Raw genomic sequence first — 17,243 nt, forward strand, 5'->3', positions numbered from 1 at the left:
GAGTGGCTTCTGTATAGTATCGTGACAGGTATTTGGCAGCGGAGTCAGAGGTTGGCATTCCAATCCCTCACTGTGCTTCCTGTGAGCAGACCCAGCCTGTATGGCCTTGGGCGAGCTGTGAAGTTCCAGGATGTCACCAGAAGAAGGGAATGGTAAGAGTACTCTCTACCTGGAAAACTCTAAAAAGGATGGCCAAAAGTCAGAACTGACTTAATGGCACTTGATGTGGATGACGATTATAGTTGTCACATTCTTGCTACTCTCAACTTCACTGTTGCCTTCAGAGCACCGCAATAATCTGAAGAGGAAATAACCAAGGCATAAATGACTATTCATAGCTTAGGTCTGCCCAAGAATGGTCACAGCAAGCAGGCCAACTGAACCTGGCCAAGAGCATTGCAAGTAAAGACTCCAGCAATGCAAATGAATTTAGGGGTAATCACGGGCAATGTTTTGGACCCTTCGGGTAAAACAGAACCCCTTCCAAGTAGGCTGCTTACCCAATTCCCCAACACGGGAGTCACCAACCCACAAGGCACCTGCGTTGCTGTCATTCAGATTAGTGATGTCCATTAGGGTGGCCAGACAGTGTGCACCAGCATCATACTCAACACACCAATGGCACCCATATCCACACCCCAACAGCGTCTTATAGCACCTTAAATACAGATGTGATGAAGCAGGCTCCAGACTGTGAAAGCTTGTTAGGTCATGCAAGTGTGTTAGTCTTTTAAACCACCACGTTTGCAGGGTTTAAAAAGTGTTTGCTTTGTTTTTCAGCAATATCACAGCAGACACCATATTGATTTGTTTCTCAGTCCATGAAAACCCAGTACATTCTTATTTTTTATTCATGTGTTTTGTACATTAACATCCTGCCTTCCTTTCAATAAGCTCAGGATGGCGCACTAAACTCTCTTCCTCTCCACTTTATCCAATAGGAAGCCCTGTGAGGTAGGTCAGACTGGCCCGCGATCATCCAGTGAGCTTGTGAGCCAAGCGGGGATTTGAACTGAGTGCCCCGAATCCTTGTTCAACCATGCACAACACTGGCTTTGCCAGTATGATTTGGTCTATGTTTAGGGGAGGTTAAATTATTTACAGGGCACAGTTATTTCAGTTCTTACGCAGCCTTTCAAAGTGTATTCTATTTGCTGTGCGGCCAAGGATTATAATGAAATGCCATTTCTCACCTTCCACAACCTTTTGAGTCTGAGGCTGAGAACAGAGGCCACTAGCGGAAGGTCAACCCAGTCGATCCAGCTTGGCATGTCCACCTCTCCATCGGTGGATAGGAGTTCTCCCCACAAAACACCTTTTGATGTGTGAACCCCTCCATGTGCTGACCAGGCTTTTTTTTTTAGCCTCTCTATCTCATTAACAGAAATTATTAAAATATTTAAAACATTTGCACTGATTGCCCTGTTAACCTATTGGCATTTCTACTAATTTTCTTACTCTGAAATAAATTAGGTTCTCTTCTTAACTGTTCGCCCTTCTTCTACTATTTCTCCCAAAGAATGCGAAGTTTATATTTTTCTTTTTTTTCTCCCTTTCTCTTGTGCTTTTCCGTAGTAGGAGATCTGCATTTTCTATTTTTATACAGTGACCTTTTAAAAATATCGTTAGTGACCACACTGCTTTGCAGCCTCTTTTAGCTGAACAGCATTATATCAATATTTCAAATGAAAGAAAAAGGAAAAAAAAAGAGGAGAGCAAAGCTGAAAACGAGAAAGCCTGGGCTTTGTTTCTTTTTTTTTTTCACATAACCAAAACAGAGATTCTTGGAAATAGCAGGCTGTCTTCCTGGAGAACATTTTTCCTAGAGTGTGGACTCTAGGAGGTCCCCCCCCCCCACACACAACGAGTCATACACAATGAATACATCTAAAGTAATATTTCTCCTGAAGGCTCAGTGACTGGAAAAGGCTTCCCAGAGACTGAGCTAATTCTGAAACAATTTAGCAAAGCACTGTGGACTTTTTACAAGTCATCTGCCGGCAACACGTGGATACAAATATCAAAAGGTTATTTTCTTTAACTGATTCATTGACAAAGCCCAGCTCAGTGTGACAATACAGTACAATATTTTTAATACAAAGTAAATTCTTCTGATTTGCTTTACGACATGCCAAAGAAACCCTCACGTATCACTGACATCCAAGCATCTCTTTCTCCATACGTCCAAGGGAGCTGAACTGGTTCTGAATAGTACCTGAGGTCAGCAATGCACTGGATGAGGACAAACAAAATGGAGCTTAATCCAGGCAATCCAGGTGGTGGCGGTCCAGGTCAGTCATTGTCAGGTCAGAGAACAGGGATTCAGCCTTTGCTGGATGGGGTCACTCTTGAAAACTCAGGTTCAAAGATTGGGTGAATACAATCTGGATACAGCCCCGAACCTGAATGCTTGAGTTTTTCCAACAGCTAAGAGTGCTTTTTAAATTTTTTTAATTTTTTTTATTTTATTTTTTTGCAGTCAAGGCTAGTGCATAAACTGTGCCCATTATTGGATATGTCTAATCTGGCCATGTGCTTTTATTACTTCCTTTTGCCTTATTGGAACACCCTCTGAAAAATGTTCAAGAATGTCAGCTTGTCCAGAAGGCTGTCACTAGTCTGCCAACAGGGAACAACCCTGGGGAGCATGTGACTCCTTCTCTTACGACAACTTCGTCAGCTACTGGTCTATCTTCATGTACGACTCAACGCTGTTGGTGACTTATTAAGCTTTGTTGAAGTTGGAGTTACTTGTCCGTTTACCATCTTTGGAAGAAGCTCTTCTCTTGGTTTCTAAACCCTCCAAGGTTCATTTGGGGCAGGGGTGGGGCACACACATGAGAAAGGGCTGCTCCCAAGCTCTGGAACACCTCGCCAATGGAAGCCAGGCCACCTACCTCTTGCCCTTCCACCAGCAAGCAAATGTGTTGTTATTCAGACAGGCCTTTTGCCTCTGAGTTGGTTACTGTTATTTCTTTTTCACTGGTATATGTTCTAATTGCATTTTATTACTCTTAGTCACCTTGATTAACCTTCCCTCTTTTTTTCAGCAGAAAAGTAGGTTACAAAATAAATACATAACACGCAATACAACAACTATATTTCATCATACCCCCTTTCTCAGGTGCTGAGGAGGACAACACAGGGTGGATTCTGTCTACTACAGTTTCCACTTAGGTCATTCCATATAACATTAAAGGATTTTGAGCAGTTCCCTACTGAGAAGTGGCAAAGAAACCCCACTGTGCCTCTCAAGTGTCTTCCCTTCTTCTTGTTATGGGGGCAGAGAGGTCACACACAAAAAAACTAAAAAGCACCCATTTCTCTTGTAGAAAATGCTGCTGACCTTGAAGAAAGGTTCATTTCAGCTTGTCTGGGGGAAAAGCCAGACAATGCTAAATCCTCTGCCAGTTATGGGATGTTAAGATGAATGACTCTTACTAAACAGAAGAGGTGTCATAATATCCACACAATGTTTATAGAAAAAGACCTGGTGCATCCAAAGAGAGATCAGTACGTGGCAGCTGCAATGCACACAGCTTGTAATACAAAGGAACTGATGTAAACAGGAAATATGGATGTCACCTCACTGCCCCCTTGCCTTAGATATAAAATAGTTTAGCCACAGAAGTTAACTCAGGGAGATAAACAATTCCATGGTATTATACAATATAGCAGACAGGTACAGAGACGGCACAGACTGAAAAAGGACAAAAGGAACTGAAAGCTTTTGCACACCAAGGTCTAAAAAAAGAAAAATACATGTTGAACATCTCTGTTGGGAAGCATTTATATCCATCAGGCCAGTTGGACAGCATTGCAAACACATGTCTGTGGAAAGGCCCATTGTTTGGTGCTCCGTAGACCACTTTGCATACAGAAGGTCTTGACCTCCACCTCTAGCACCTCCAGTCATTCTGTCCCATCCCATCCGGTGCCTCCTGTCACTTTCATTTCTTTCAAAGGGAGGTTAGCGGGGCGATGTAACCACTTTTCCCAGTGGTGGGAAACTGACAAACTCTGTGTCCTTAGAATCCCTGAGATGGGCCTGAAGCTCCAGATCCAATTAATTTGCTTCACGGGTTTGTGGAAATTCCTGCTCTGTCTCAGTGGAAGTCCAAAGAGTTCCTTGCACAGTTACATGGTAAACTATCTAGAGAGTGCTCTATAATAATCTTAAGAACTGCAGAGTTGGAAGGGATCTTATGGATCATCAAGTCCAGCCCCTGCCAAGGAAGTACAGTGGGAAATCAAACTCACAACTTCTGGTACCTAAACCATTGAGCTATCCAGCAGTTCTCTAGCACTATGGGGTGGTATATAAGTCAAAATGACAACAAATCACTCCAAAGCAGAGTGGTTCAGTTCTAGATTCCAACTTTGTCTGCTGGGTGGATATCTTTGGAAATCAGATGTTTTGGTTGTTGCTACGGCACACCTGTAGCCATCTTGTACAAGGACAGTCATGCTTAGAATGGCTATAGACGATGTGCACATGCCCCCTCCCCTGCATCATTCTCTGAATCAATGGAACAAAAACCAGGAATGAGCCTTTCCTAGGAAAAAAAAAAACAGGGGAGTTTTGAGAAACTAACATGAACTTCGACCACACTTGCTTCAATTTCTCTAAAAAGGGAAATGTCAATAATGGAAAGAAAAGAGAAAGAAACACCGGAAAGCCTATGAACAGAAAAGCAATAGTAATTCCTGGAAATAAAAACAACTAAACCATCTTCCAACCTAACACGCGACTGCCCTCTCATGGCCAAAACTATCTGTCACTGAAATACATACGAACAGGAGAAAGGCAGAGATTGTACAGTGAAGATTCCTAGAAACAAACCACTAAGCATAAGCCAGCTCACAAAGGCACAACACATTCCAAAATGTCTCGGCCATCAAACCCCGTGCATGTTTTCTTTCATTCCTAATGGCTTCAGAATGTTTTTCTAACAGCACAGAGTACATCTTGACAAAACTTGTGAAGAAAGACAAAGACTGTAACCCAACTCTCTCTCAGGCATGTTTCTTTTCAGGATGACAGCCAGCTACTTCCCTCTTCCAGGAGGCCCTAAGCTAGAAGGGGCTCAAGGAGACAAGGAGACCAGTCCCACCCACCCTTGCTTTTCCATTTTTCCTTTTCAATTGACATACCGGGAAGTTGTTGAACACAACCAGCTCTTACTGGCAATGTTGGCATAAGGAAAGGTGAGCATGCAAAGGCTGCCCTTCAGGCTTCTCTGCCCCCAAATACCTTTTGTACTTCTGACAATCTCGGGGCCCTTCTGAGCCTGCCACACTCTTCCTCTTTCTTTTCTTGGTGGCCCTGTTTTGACTCTAGTCAATGTCCACCCAGGGGCACCGAGTTCCCCAGCAGAGAGAATTTTTCAAGACTGTACTTAAAAGCTTAGCTACCCTTTGTGCCATGTCATTCTTTCACAAAAAACCTCCACTGCACACATCCTGTTGGCTTGCCAGGGTGGCTCCAATTAAGCCTAGACTGTGTGGCTGCTTGTTTATGCTTAAGTGAACAAGAATCTCAACAAATGGGAATGTATATCCACAAACAGAAAGGAACACATTGCCTTTGGTCTTCAGAGGTGGAGAAAGGCAAATAATTCCACATGGGAATCCTGAAATCTCAGGCTGCAGTCTCCATCTTGGGAGTTTACTTTTATTATAAATCCCAAAGCCTCAATTCTGGCCAGGATTTTTGGATTTTTCTACTCCATGCTCCTGCACCCTCTAGCTCAAGGAAGCATCCACCAGGACTTTTAAAAAAAACCCACCTCCTTGGAATATATTAGTGGTCCAATAAAGGCAATGCCAACCTTTGCTTTTCAATTTTATACAAGGAGCACATAACTTTTTTCTCCTTTCTACCCCATAATAAGAATTCTCAGTGTGGACTCCAGCACATGAAGGTAGTTAGTTATCTCATCAAAATTATAATAAGGCTGCAAACCAAGAAACAACTGCTAGAAAGCAAAACACGCCAAAGTTTCATTTTGACTTATTTCCTTGAAAACATGTAAGACAAGTGCAATATTCCCCTTACCATGAGATCATCCAGTCTCCAAGTTTCATTAATCACCAACTATGTTATAAAAGATTCTGTAGACAGTTTACATATAATCTCAGAATTATACTGAATCTTCAGATTGATTGAAACTAGAAGAAAATCTCCCCTTAAAAATTATTTCCTGGAACTTAATTAGCTGAAATTATAAATGCAGACGTGTGTTATGTGCTGCCAGGATGAAGCTGCGTTGCATCTACCCTAATAGGGGATTCCATAGTAAAAGAGATACGTGAAGAGTGGTTTTTGTGAATTTCTAAGTCTCCGGAGTCCTAGTCTGTAAAGTGATCTGTTAGACCACATTGGGTATTTATACACACGAACCACTATTTCCCTAACTATTTGAAGGGTTTGATACAGTCTTACTCCAAGAAACGAAGTGTTTTGATTATATATATATGAGGTTGGGTTTGTATCATTCTGCTGCACTACATTTCATAAAGGAGCCAGGGCAGAGCAGTCCAGAGCTGAAGTTTTTTGTCTCTTCTTCTCTGGATACATGGACGATCAAGCTGTCCAAATGAGACTCCTCTACTTCAGTCCCTAAGCTGACTTTACCTCTCTCTGTTCAACATTTATGACTCTGAGGCTTTCTGTGGTTATACAAGGTTTCTCAAAGCTGAATGTACAACACTGTCCATCTTCTGGCTTAATAACTGTGGCTAATTCCAAAAAGATGAAATAATCTAATGAAGAGAAGTAGCAGCTAATAGTGAAAGACTTAAAGCAGTTACATCAAATGCACATTCACTCTCTGGCTACCATCCTGTCACACAGAGAACTGGGTTACTTGGAAGTCACTTAAGAGACTATAGGCTGGAGGTGGCAGAATCAGGGTGAGCCCAAGAAAATGGGGACTTTGCACCGACATGGTTATTTGAAAGTATGGAGAAGAGGCAACGTCATACTTGTGCCATGTATGTTATGTCCCTCAATGTATACATTAGAAGATTTGATGCTAGCTGCCCCAAATGTTCCTGATTGTTGCCAATTCATGGGCAAAAAATATCTGATGTAGTCATTAACTGTACTGTGATGTTTTTTGACACAAAGGTGAATGAACAGTGATATAATTTAGGAATTGACAGTAAGTTAAAACCAGATAATGCCCCTAGGTCTGAGGTTATCCCCTCAGGGTTGCTGAAATCTAATGTCAATTGGCAATCTTTGTGCTGGCTTCCCTTTATCCCTTCAAATAATAAATGCAAAATTATATTGGTAGCTGGCTGAAAGCCTTTGTCACCTCCAAATTACAAGAAATGCCCTAAAGATGATCCATCTAAAATTCAGTCTATTGGCTTGATATCTGTATGCAGGAAGTTTTTAGAGTTCTAAAATGAAGTGTGCATTAGTGAATATTTGGCGGGGGGGGGGAAGAGCAGACTGTTTTTTAAGCAGGTAGTTCTACTCTCAGTCAGTCCTTAGTACCAGTCCAACTACTGAGCAAACATTCGCTTTGCTAGGTACTCAGAAACAAAAATTGTCTTGAAGAGTTATATTCAGCCAACTAGACAGCAGAAATACGATATAGTCCTGCTGGGGAAAAAAAAGAAAACTAAACAAGCATTCTGAAGCTACTCTTTCTTTCATCATGTGTATATAAGTTAAAATTCCTGGGAAAACACTTACAAGTGAAATACTTGTTTTGCAATTCAGTACGGTGACCTCACAGCTTGTGAACTGTGTCAGCTTGTGTAACAAGATTATACATTACGATGCTGAATTCCAGGAAGCCCCATTCATACAACTTTATCTTGCTGAGTGCTTGCTGCTTGCTCAAGTACTAACCTCTCAAGGTTGTGTGTGGGTGCTATGGTGGCCATCTGATTTTCGGTTCATTCAGCTAATGTGTGAAAGAATTGTTTTTGCACCATAGCTATGTATTTCTATAGCATATGGGGAGGAGCAACACAAAATGCAGAAGCACTGCTTAAGATTACCCATAGATCTTTCCAATCTTCAAACCCTAAAAAAAAAAAAGAAAACTAACTGGCCATCATATTACAACCTACGCCTTCACAACCTTTGAGGGAGAGGATACAGTCTGCCATTTACACACAACTGCCCGCAGAAGACTCTCCGTTTATCAAAACAGGCTAAAAACACTCCTCTGTGTGAGGAGAAATCATGTTTATAACGTTAGACGACAGCCTCCAGTGACTACTATGGTTTGCAATTTATAAAAACATTTTGGAGGGTATCAAGGGAAACATGAGGGTGGGCTGCAACCAATATTCAGGGAAGGGCCAAAAATGGCCCCTAAACTCTTTTAACTTGTCCACTCCAATCTAGACCATCAATAAACTTAATCAGCAACAATGGGAATGACATGGAAATGTTTTTAAGAATAATATTTCTAAATGTGAAATCTTAGAGCAAATCTCAAACATTTATACAATACTTCACCTATATTGTCTCCTTAATATTTATAATACAGTGGTGCCTCGCTTAACAATGTTAATTGGTTAAAAAAACACATCGCTATGGGAAAACATCGCTAAGCGAAACACCATTTCCCAAAGGAATGCATTGAAAACCGGATAATCTGTTCCAATGGGAACGGATTACCGTCCTTAAGCGAAAATCGCCATAGGAAACATCGCTAAACGAAACAATGTTTCCCCCATTGGATTGCACTGAAGCCTATTCAATGCATTTCAATGGTTTTGACAGGTCCATTTTTGCTATTTTTAAAGTGTCTTAAAATGTTCAAAAACTGTTTTAAATGCTTGGGATCGTTAGTGCACCTTTGCAAACTTAATTTGGCTTTGTTCTGACTCTTCGTTAATTTTTGGTGAATTTCCCCCCCACTGGAATGCATTGAACTGTAGGTTTGACAGCTTAACGAAGAGTCAGAAGTTATCTCTGCACCATGCAGGGGGTTGGACTCAATGGACTTATAGACCCCTTCAAACTCCATGATTCTCTCAAACCTGGTGCAAAGCAATGTAACAAAAGCTGGTACAGGCAGGTATCAATTAAGCAAGCATGTGGACAGAGATAGCAACACTCCCTTCAGTTTACTATCAGTGCTTGCATCTCACACAGTAGTTTTTTGTTTATCAAGTAGGAGTGGATGGCACTAAAGTTGTTTGAGGACAGTAAGCATGGAGACCAGATAGGAACAGTATCGGCAGAATCTTGTGTTGGGCCATCATCTCATGAGCTTCATCTGCTAAAGGAGGATGTGACACCCAATCATTAACTAATCCTTTTTTATATTTATATGAAATCACTAGAAGCCATCATCAGATTTAGGTTTGACGTGTCAATAGTATGCTGATCTTGTTATTAAGGTCACGTGAGGCTACGTTGGTGTTGAATCAGTTTTTTGACTGGCTCCACTGGCTTGCATGAGGGCCAAAAATCTTAGACTGAACCCCAACAAGTTGGAGATTAGAAGGGTGTCTCAGAATTAGGGACTGACCATATGGTATTTGTCCTGCTAGTTTGCTATGGGAATGGGCTTGTTTGCTCCTTTTAGCAGTGACGAGATGGCATAAGTGCCAACATGAACCAGCTCATCATCACAGTATTCCTACCCTCATCTTTCTGGCTCCCCGCCAGAGGCTAATCTTTTTTAGGTGCAGGTAGGATTGCTCTTATTTTGATTTGTTTCCAGCCCATGCAATCACTTGGACTGAACCAAAATATAGCTTGCTGCTTCCACTTTCAATTTCCCAATATTGTTAAATGGCTTAAGAAGGTAACTTGGCTATTTCATGATACTGGGAAATTAAAAATTCCTCTTCTCTTTTGTGGAGAGGCAGAGAAAAGAAAGCACTTTTTAAAAAACCTCTTAGTGTAGTGCTGATGCACTGCACCTTTCAGGGGGGAAAAATGAAAGCTTCCTTCCAGAAGGAGGAAGAGAAGACAGCAGGATGTAAGGAAGGGGATTATTTTAAAGGTTGTTTTCTTAAGAGATGGGGGGGCAAACAGGGTCACTTGAGATAGGTATGCCATGAGGATACAAGAATTGCACCAAATGGTATACCAATCTGAAGCAACCCTATTTAACCTGATCTAGCCCATTCCAGCTGAACAGTCTAGGCAAGCCGTAAGACGAAGTTCGAGATGTGGATGGGCCTCTCTTGAAAGAAGAGGCATGTAACTGAGTATTCCTTGGTACAGTTCTGTCATTAGAAGCCACACAGCTTCAGTGATACAACATTTGCCTAGTTTAGCTTACAGTATATGCTGGTTATTCTTGGACAGATATAACTTTGCCATAGCAATACCTATTCTGCTGTTCTTGTGTCTGGATTACTATAGTGCAGTCTATGTGGAGCTGCCCCTCAAGACAATCTGGAAGTTACACCAGGCCAAATTCAAGGTGCTGGTACAGACTAACCATGTCCTAAATAAGTTGGGGCACAGCTATCTGAAGCAACGCCGCTCACTCTCCCAACAAGTTCATGCTCTTGGATCACTAAGGGAGGGCCCTCTCATTATCTCACTACTGGGCAAAGTACACATAAGACAGTCTTTTCTGTGCATCCAACTCTGAAATGCTGTTCTCCATGAACAGAGTGGCCTTGGCTGCCAGATGGGCGGTATATCAATCAATCAATCAATCAATCAATCAATCAATCAATCAATCAATCAATCAATCAATCAATCAATCAATCAATCAATCAATCAATCAATCAATCAATCAAACGAGTAAATAAATAAATAATTTCAGTAACAGCCTGAAACTTAGATGTTCACTCAAACATTTATTACAGGTTATTTCTGCTTAAGGTATGATGTGGGGTGTACTGGATGGAGGGCCAGAATAAGACTCAGGAGACCTGAATTCAAATCCCCACTCAGCCATGGACACTCAAGGGGTGTGTGTGTATGTAACAGGTAAAACCCATCCTAAAATACCTTAGTTATCTTGAAAGCCCTAATGTTGCTGTTACCTCTGAGAGTCACCTCTGATTTATGGCAATCCTATGAATAACTGATTGACAGAATATCACGTTGTTAACCATCGTACTTGGCTCCTGTTAAGACTTCTTTATGGAGTCAATCCATCTTACATTTGGTTTTCTTCTTTTCCTGCTGCCTTCACTTTTCCTAACGTTACAGTCTTTTGCTGAAAGTCTTGTCTTCTGATTATATGCCCAAAATATGACAGCCTCAGTTTCATCATTTGCTTCTAGAGAAAGTTCAAGCTTCATTTGCTCTAATAACCAGCAAAGCTCTGTTCCAATACCACATTTCAAAGGAATTATTTTTGTCCTATCAGTTTTCTTCACTGTCTCAACTTTCACACTGGCACACAGTAATCAGAAATACAACAATATGGATGATTTGGGCTTGGGTTCCTGTTACATATCATTACATGTGATTGTTTCTAATTCCTTCATTGCTGCCCTTCTGAATCTCAGTCTTTTTCTGATTTCTTGACTGTCATTTCTATTTGGATTGATGACTGAACCAAGTTATACAAAATCTTTGACAATATCAATTTCTTCACTTTCAACATTAAAGAAATGTCATTCTTTGTAGTCATTGTGATTTTTGTCTTCTTAATGTTTAACTGCAATCCTGCTTTTACAATCTTTTATTTCACTTTCATCAGAAGTTATTTTAAGTCACTACTGCTGTCAGTAATATGCTGTCATATACATATTTTAAATTATTGATGTTTCTTTTCACTCCTTCACTTGATTATAATTCAGCTTTTTCTATGATGCATTCTGTGTACAGACAAGGAGATGAAGTACACCCTTGTCTGACAGCTTTGTCAGGTTAGATATATTAATGCCTGATCACTGTCCCAAGAATTCTTCAGACCTAGAGACCTTTGAGAAAAAACAAAAAACAGACGTCTGTGTTCATCACAGCTGGCATTCATCCCATTAACAGATTAATTGCATAATGAAATCAAACTATCTCAGATGATCATATTCAAGTTCATCTGAGTAACAAAGTGTGGCGTCCACCCAGGTCATGAATATTCACATGCTATCTACATGGACCAATGACAGTGCTGGAGAGGCGGAATCATGAGGTATAAGATTCTCTGCAGGAGGAGGGGGAGAGGAGATTGGAGTTTGAGAGAGTGGAGAAGAGAGATTTTGGGAACTGGGATTTTGGAGTAGAGAAAGAGAGTTGGCAGTTGAGGGTGGATGAAGTAGGATGTTTGGTTAAGAGTTAAAGACATTAATTGTACCTTCATCACCTGTATTAATAAACAACTTCTATTTTGTTCTATTTAAAATGGCACATGGCCTGGAACTCTATTATTAATAATACATAACGCTGATGTAATCAACTGACAGCAGCTGAAAACATTTAGCTTGTGCCCTGTGTTTGGTGAAACGATCAAGGGAGAGGCGGGAATATGACAAATTGGTGGCACAGCACTGGGATATGAAGCAATCCAGTGTAAAATTGAATGGGTTGGAGTTTGAAGGTATTCCTAACTAGGAGGGGTTAGGATCTGTGGTAAGAAGTGGTTACCTGTTAGAGTTTTGGTGAAGACTTAGTTTCAGGGCTTCATGAGAGACACTGCAGACTAAAACAACTGGAAAAATTGGCAGTAGCTGAACATGCCCTGAAACAAGCTGGGCATGAAATTATATTTAAAATACATAAGTACAGTGGTGCCTCGCACAACGGGTGCCTCACACAACGATGAATTCACACAACGATGCCTTTTTCTGTTAAATTTGCCGCCTCACACAGCGATGTTTCCTATGGGGGATTTTCACACAACAATGTCTCTTTTTCGTTCCTGTAAAAGTGTCTTACAATGTTTGGAAGCCGTTTTAAATGCTTGCAATGGTTAGCCCACCTCCTGAAACCTAGGCAAACTTAATTTGGTGTTGTTCTGACACTTTGTTAATTTATGGTAATTTTTTGTTTTCTCCATTGAAAACTATTGAATGGTCTGTCTAATGGTTTCCAATGGAGAAAACAAAAAATCATCATAAATTAACAAAGTGTCAGAACAACACCAAAATCAGTTTGCATAGGTTTCAGGAGGTGGGCTAACCATTGCAAGCATTTAAAACGGCTTCCAAACATTGTAAGACACTTTTACAGGAGCGAAAAGGGAGATCGGGAAAGGGCTCTTTGATCTCCGTTTGCCTTTTAAAGCTCTTCCTGATCTCCCTTTTCGCTCCTGTAAAAGTGTCTTACAATGTTTGGAAGCTGTTTTAAATGCTTGCACTGGTTAGCCCACCTCCTGAACCCTATGCAAACTGATTTTGGTGTTGTTCTGATACTTCGTTAATTTATGATGATTTTTTGTTTTCTCCATTGGAAACCATTAGACAGACCATTCAATAGTTTTCAATGGAGAAAACAAAAAATTACCATAAATTAACGGTCAGAACAACATCAAATTAAGTTTGCATAGGTTTCAGAAGGTGGGCTAACCCAGTGGTTCTTAACCTTTTTGAAAGAAACGCCCCCTTGAGCCATTGAGGAAGTTATCATTGCCCCCCTCCCCGCAGTGATATCTTTCTTTCTTTCTTTCTTTCTTTCTTTCTTTCTTTCTTTATTTATTTATTTATTTATTTATTTAAATCCAATAACCCCTGAAAAACAAAATTAAATTCCAAGAAAATGAAATGCCCCCCAAAAAGTAACATTTAATGATTTAGTTGCAAGTGAATTTTAAGACGCAAAAAGAAATATAAAAAGGGCATAAAAACAAATGCAGGAACTAAAAATTTCAAGACAAAAAGTCTGAAACTAAATTAAAATTGGAGGAAAATATATATTCATGCACACTGTAAAAAGGCTGCAGCCATCTTCACAGGTTTGGCTTGCTCCAGCGCCCCCCTACCACCCCCTTCTGCTCCAGCGCCCCCATGCCGCCCCTTTTCGTTCTACCGCCCCCCTGAAAAATGAAATCGCCCACTGGGGGGCATTATTGCCCACGTTAAGAACCACTGGGCTAACCATTGCAAGCATTTAAAACAGCTTCCAAACATTGTAAGACACTTTTACAGGAGCGAAAAAGGACTTCGCAAAGCCATTGAAATGTATTGAGTCGGCTTCAATACATTCCAATGGAGGAAACATTGTTTCACACAGTGATGTTTCCTATGGGGATTTTCACTCAGCGATGGCAATCCGTTCCAATTGGAACGGATTAACCAGTTTTCAATGCATTCCTATGGGAAATGGTGTTTCGCAGAACGATGTTTCACACAACGTTGATTTTTTTGGAACCAATTAACATCGTTGTGTGAGGCACCACTGTACTGAACATCACCAGTAATCATTATGTTAGACTGCACAGGAAAGCCACTGAAATCCACAAACATCAGCAGAGCTTCAACAAAAAAGAAGAAAGTCTAAAACTCAACAAAGCCTGGCTCCCAGCACTGAAAAACACAACCTGCAAAAGGTCAACAAACTCTACCCAGCCACAAGGACCAGTGATCACTGCACACAAAAGACCAGCTAACGACATCCATCAATCACAGTGACAGATCATCTCTCCCCCTTATCGCAACAATACACCCACAACAAAAACACACTGATCACCATAATCACCCAATCTCCTGAAAAGGACAAAAAGCTGATCCCACAGCTATAAATACTGAACTATCCGACAAACTGCACCAGAGCACAGAGTTCTGACTCCTGTCCTCTGAAGATGCCAGCCACAGATACTGGCAAAATGTTAGAAAGAAAAACCTCAAGAACACTGCCAGACAGCCTGAAAACCTACAACAACCATCAGATCCTGGCCGTGAAAGCCTTTGAGAATACACTGTCCTGAATCTTTCCTGATTTCTTTTGAGAGAGCTTGTTGGGACTTCAGGATTAAAGGTGATGAAAGAATGATAATTTTAAGATCACAAATAGGTGGTGTGTTAGCTGAAATCTATTCACAGATGCCTCTGGAGCAAGCTAGAGATTTTGAGGATTATAGAAAGATGGTGTATTCCAGATTTGGGAATCATGAGGTATAAGATTCTCTGCAGGAGAATTCAGAGCACCTCAGAAGAAAACTTAGCGCAATTACAAAGAAACCTAAGGAGTCTTTTGCTCAACTTGGGGCAAGGTTGACTCAGTTTCTTAATAGGTGGTTAGAGCAGGAACATATCACTTCCTTAGAACAAATGAAAAATGTGGTTGGATTGGAACAATTTTATTCAATTTTGCCAGGAATTGCGTTATCTGGTCAAAGACAAGGATACTAAAATGTGCTACAAGCGTCTGAATATGCTGATTTTATTAGTGGGATCAGAGATCCTCAATTTTCTGAGGTAAAACTTGGTTAAAAAGTGTGGGACGACAGTAAGAAATGCCAATCTGGTAAAAATTACTTCAGTCAGGCTCAAGCTAAGGGAAGCCATTTTAAAACTAAACCCTCATTCCCAGAGCAAGGTCCCATGAAATCAAATAGTTCTGAGGGGAAAATTAATAAATTCCCTTATTCTGAGCATAGAGCCAATGTTTTTCCTGTGGAGAAGAGGGACATTTTGGGCTCAATGTGAAATTCAAAGGAATAGGGATTTTAGTTTGCCTAAAAATGGATATTACATTCAGCCTTAAAAAGTATTTCTCCTTCAACCTTTTACAGCTGAAGCTACTAGCAGCAGTACTGTTGCAAAGGGAATGGACTTGGCGGAGAGCTCAGAACATCCGTTCAAATCCACCCCCTCTGAGGGTACCCCTATCCCAGCTGCCCTGTACCTTACCCTACCTTTATAAAGAAAATAAAAAAATATAAATAATAAAAAATAATGTAAGAATAATGTAATGTAATCCTTATTAATGTAAGTATCCTTAGTTGTATAAGTAATGTAAGAGGTTAATATTTCCATCCTTCGTTTTATGATGGCAAACCTTTAAGTTTCCCCTCCTGTCAAAAACCTATGGGAGGAGTGTGACGTCCACCCAGGTCATGAATATTCACATGCTATCTGCATGGACCAATGACAGTGCTGGAGAGGCGGAGTCATGAGATATAAGATGTAAGTTTGGAGTAGAGAGAGAGAGAGTTGTGTTTGGTGAAACAATCAAGGAACATGCAGGAACGTTGACACAAAGCATGACTTTTTCCATGTTGCAATAATTCCAGGCAACATCAGCCTGTCTAACCCATCAACTTTATTTCTCTCCATTGCTTTAATGTTCAAAAATTGAGGAGTTATTGAAAACATGTAACTTTTTGAGAAGTCACAGGTAGGGTATTTTAAAAATAATTCTTACAGCTAGCTGTAAACAAAGCTAGAGGTATAAATGCTTAAATATATGAAAGGTGAACTTAAGTTGTAGACAGAACTAAATCATAGTTGAATGTCAAATACAGGAGCATTTCTTTTTATAGACTCTTTTAAGAGTAAAAAAGAACAAGAATGGTTGAAATACATTCTAAAAATGAAAAAAACATAATAGTCTAAAAGGACAGATTTAAAATCAGAAGACAAAGAATACATCTCTAAATAGTAAAACTGTTGCATCTAAAAATCTGAAAGTAAAACACACTATTCAGCCTTTTAGCATAAACACACAGAGAAAAATTAATAAATAATTTTATTTATGTTAAAGTCTATATAAAAAAAATCAATTGATTTCCTGATGCCACTACCGCGGTGCCCTGTGATGTCAGTGTAGCTGATATTCAGCGTATGTAGCACAATGTGAGTACCCCATCTCTGTGTCTCCTATCTCCCTACATCTTTATACTCTTACAAGATGGTTTTCATTTCTCATATTGTCTTTTTCCTAACTTAGGATTTTTAATTGTAAGAAGTTTTAAGTCTTCTAGCCCAATACAAATTGTCATTTGACTTTGGTCCTGTTCCATTTCCTTAAGTCAGCCATCTTTTCTTCACATAACATTTTTTGTTATGACTATCTTCTCTGCAGAGAATCTTAGTCAGATTTCCCACCTCAGATTCTTCCTATACAGAAATGTTTGACTAATGTTTTACAAAGCCAGGAAAAAAACAAAAATTCATATTTTTACATTTTCCAAGCAATGGCGTCTTTGAATTACAATTAACATGTCATTTAGACCACAACATTACTTCATTTTGTTTACACTACTCATGAAAACAGTCACACAATGAAGGAAATACTTCAAAGGAGTGTTAACTGTGTTCTCAAACTTAGCTGAAACAGATTGTTTTGAAAACAACTATAAATTAATATAAACTATTGCTTGAAGAAGCACCTGCTCTCCATATACAGTAATCAT

The 17,243-nt window shown here is 40.1% G+C and overlaps 1 protein-coding gene and 1 long non-coding RNA gene across 8 annotated transcripts in view; both read right to left on the minus strand.

The window, feature by feature from the left end:
* The window catches only part of HEMK1 (HemK methyltransferase 1, mitochondrial release factors N(5)-glutamine), an 86,494-nt gene that overhangs the window by 43,752 nt on the left and 25,499 nt on the right, over positions 1 to 17,243 (minus strand). The gene's annotated exons all lie outside the window — the stretch shown is intronic.
* Positions 10,778 to 13,283, minus strand: LOC140704418 (uncharacterized). The gene is made up of 2 exons (XR_012083602.2): positions 12,536 to 13,283; positions 10,778 to 11,874 (listed from the first exon to the last, which is right to left on the minus strand). It is a non-coding gene; the product is annotated as an uncharacterized LOC140704418 (long non-coding RNA).

Source organism: Pogona vitticeps, chromosome 2, assembly GCF_051106095.1.
Source record: "Pogona vitticeps strain Pit_001003342236 chromosome 2, PviZW2.1, whole genome shotgun sequence".
In the NCBI taxonomy this organism is placed as follows: domain Eukaryota; kingdom Metazoa; phylum Chordata; class Lepidosauria; order Squamata; family Agamidae; genus Pogona; species Pogona vitticeps.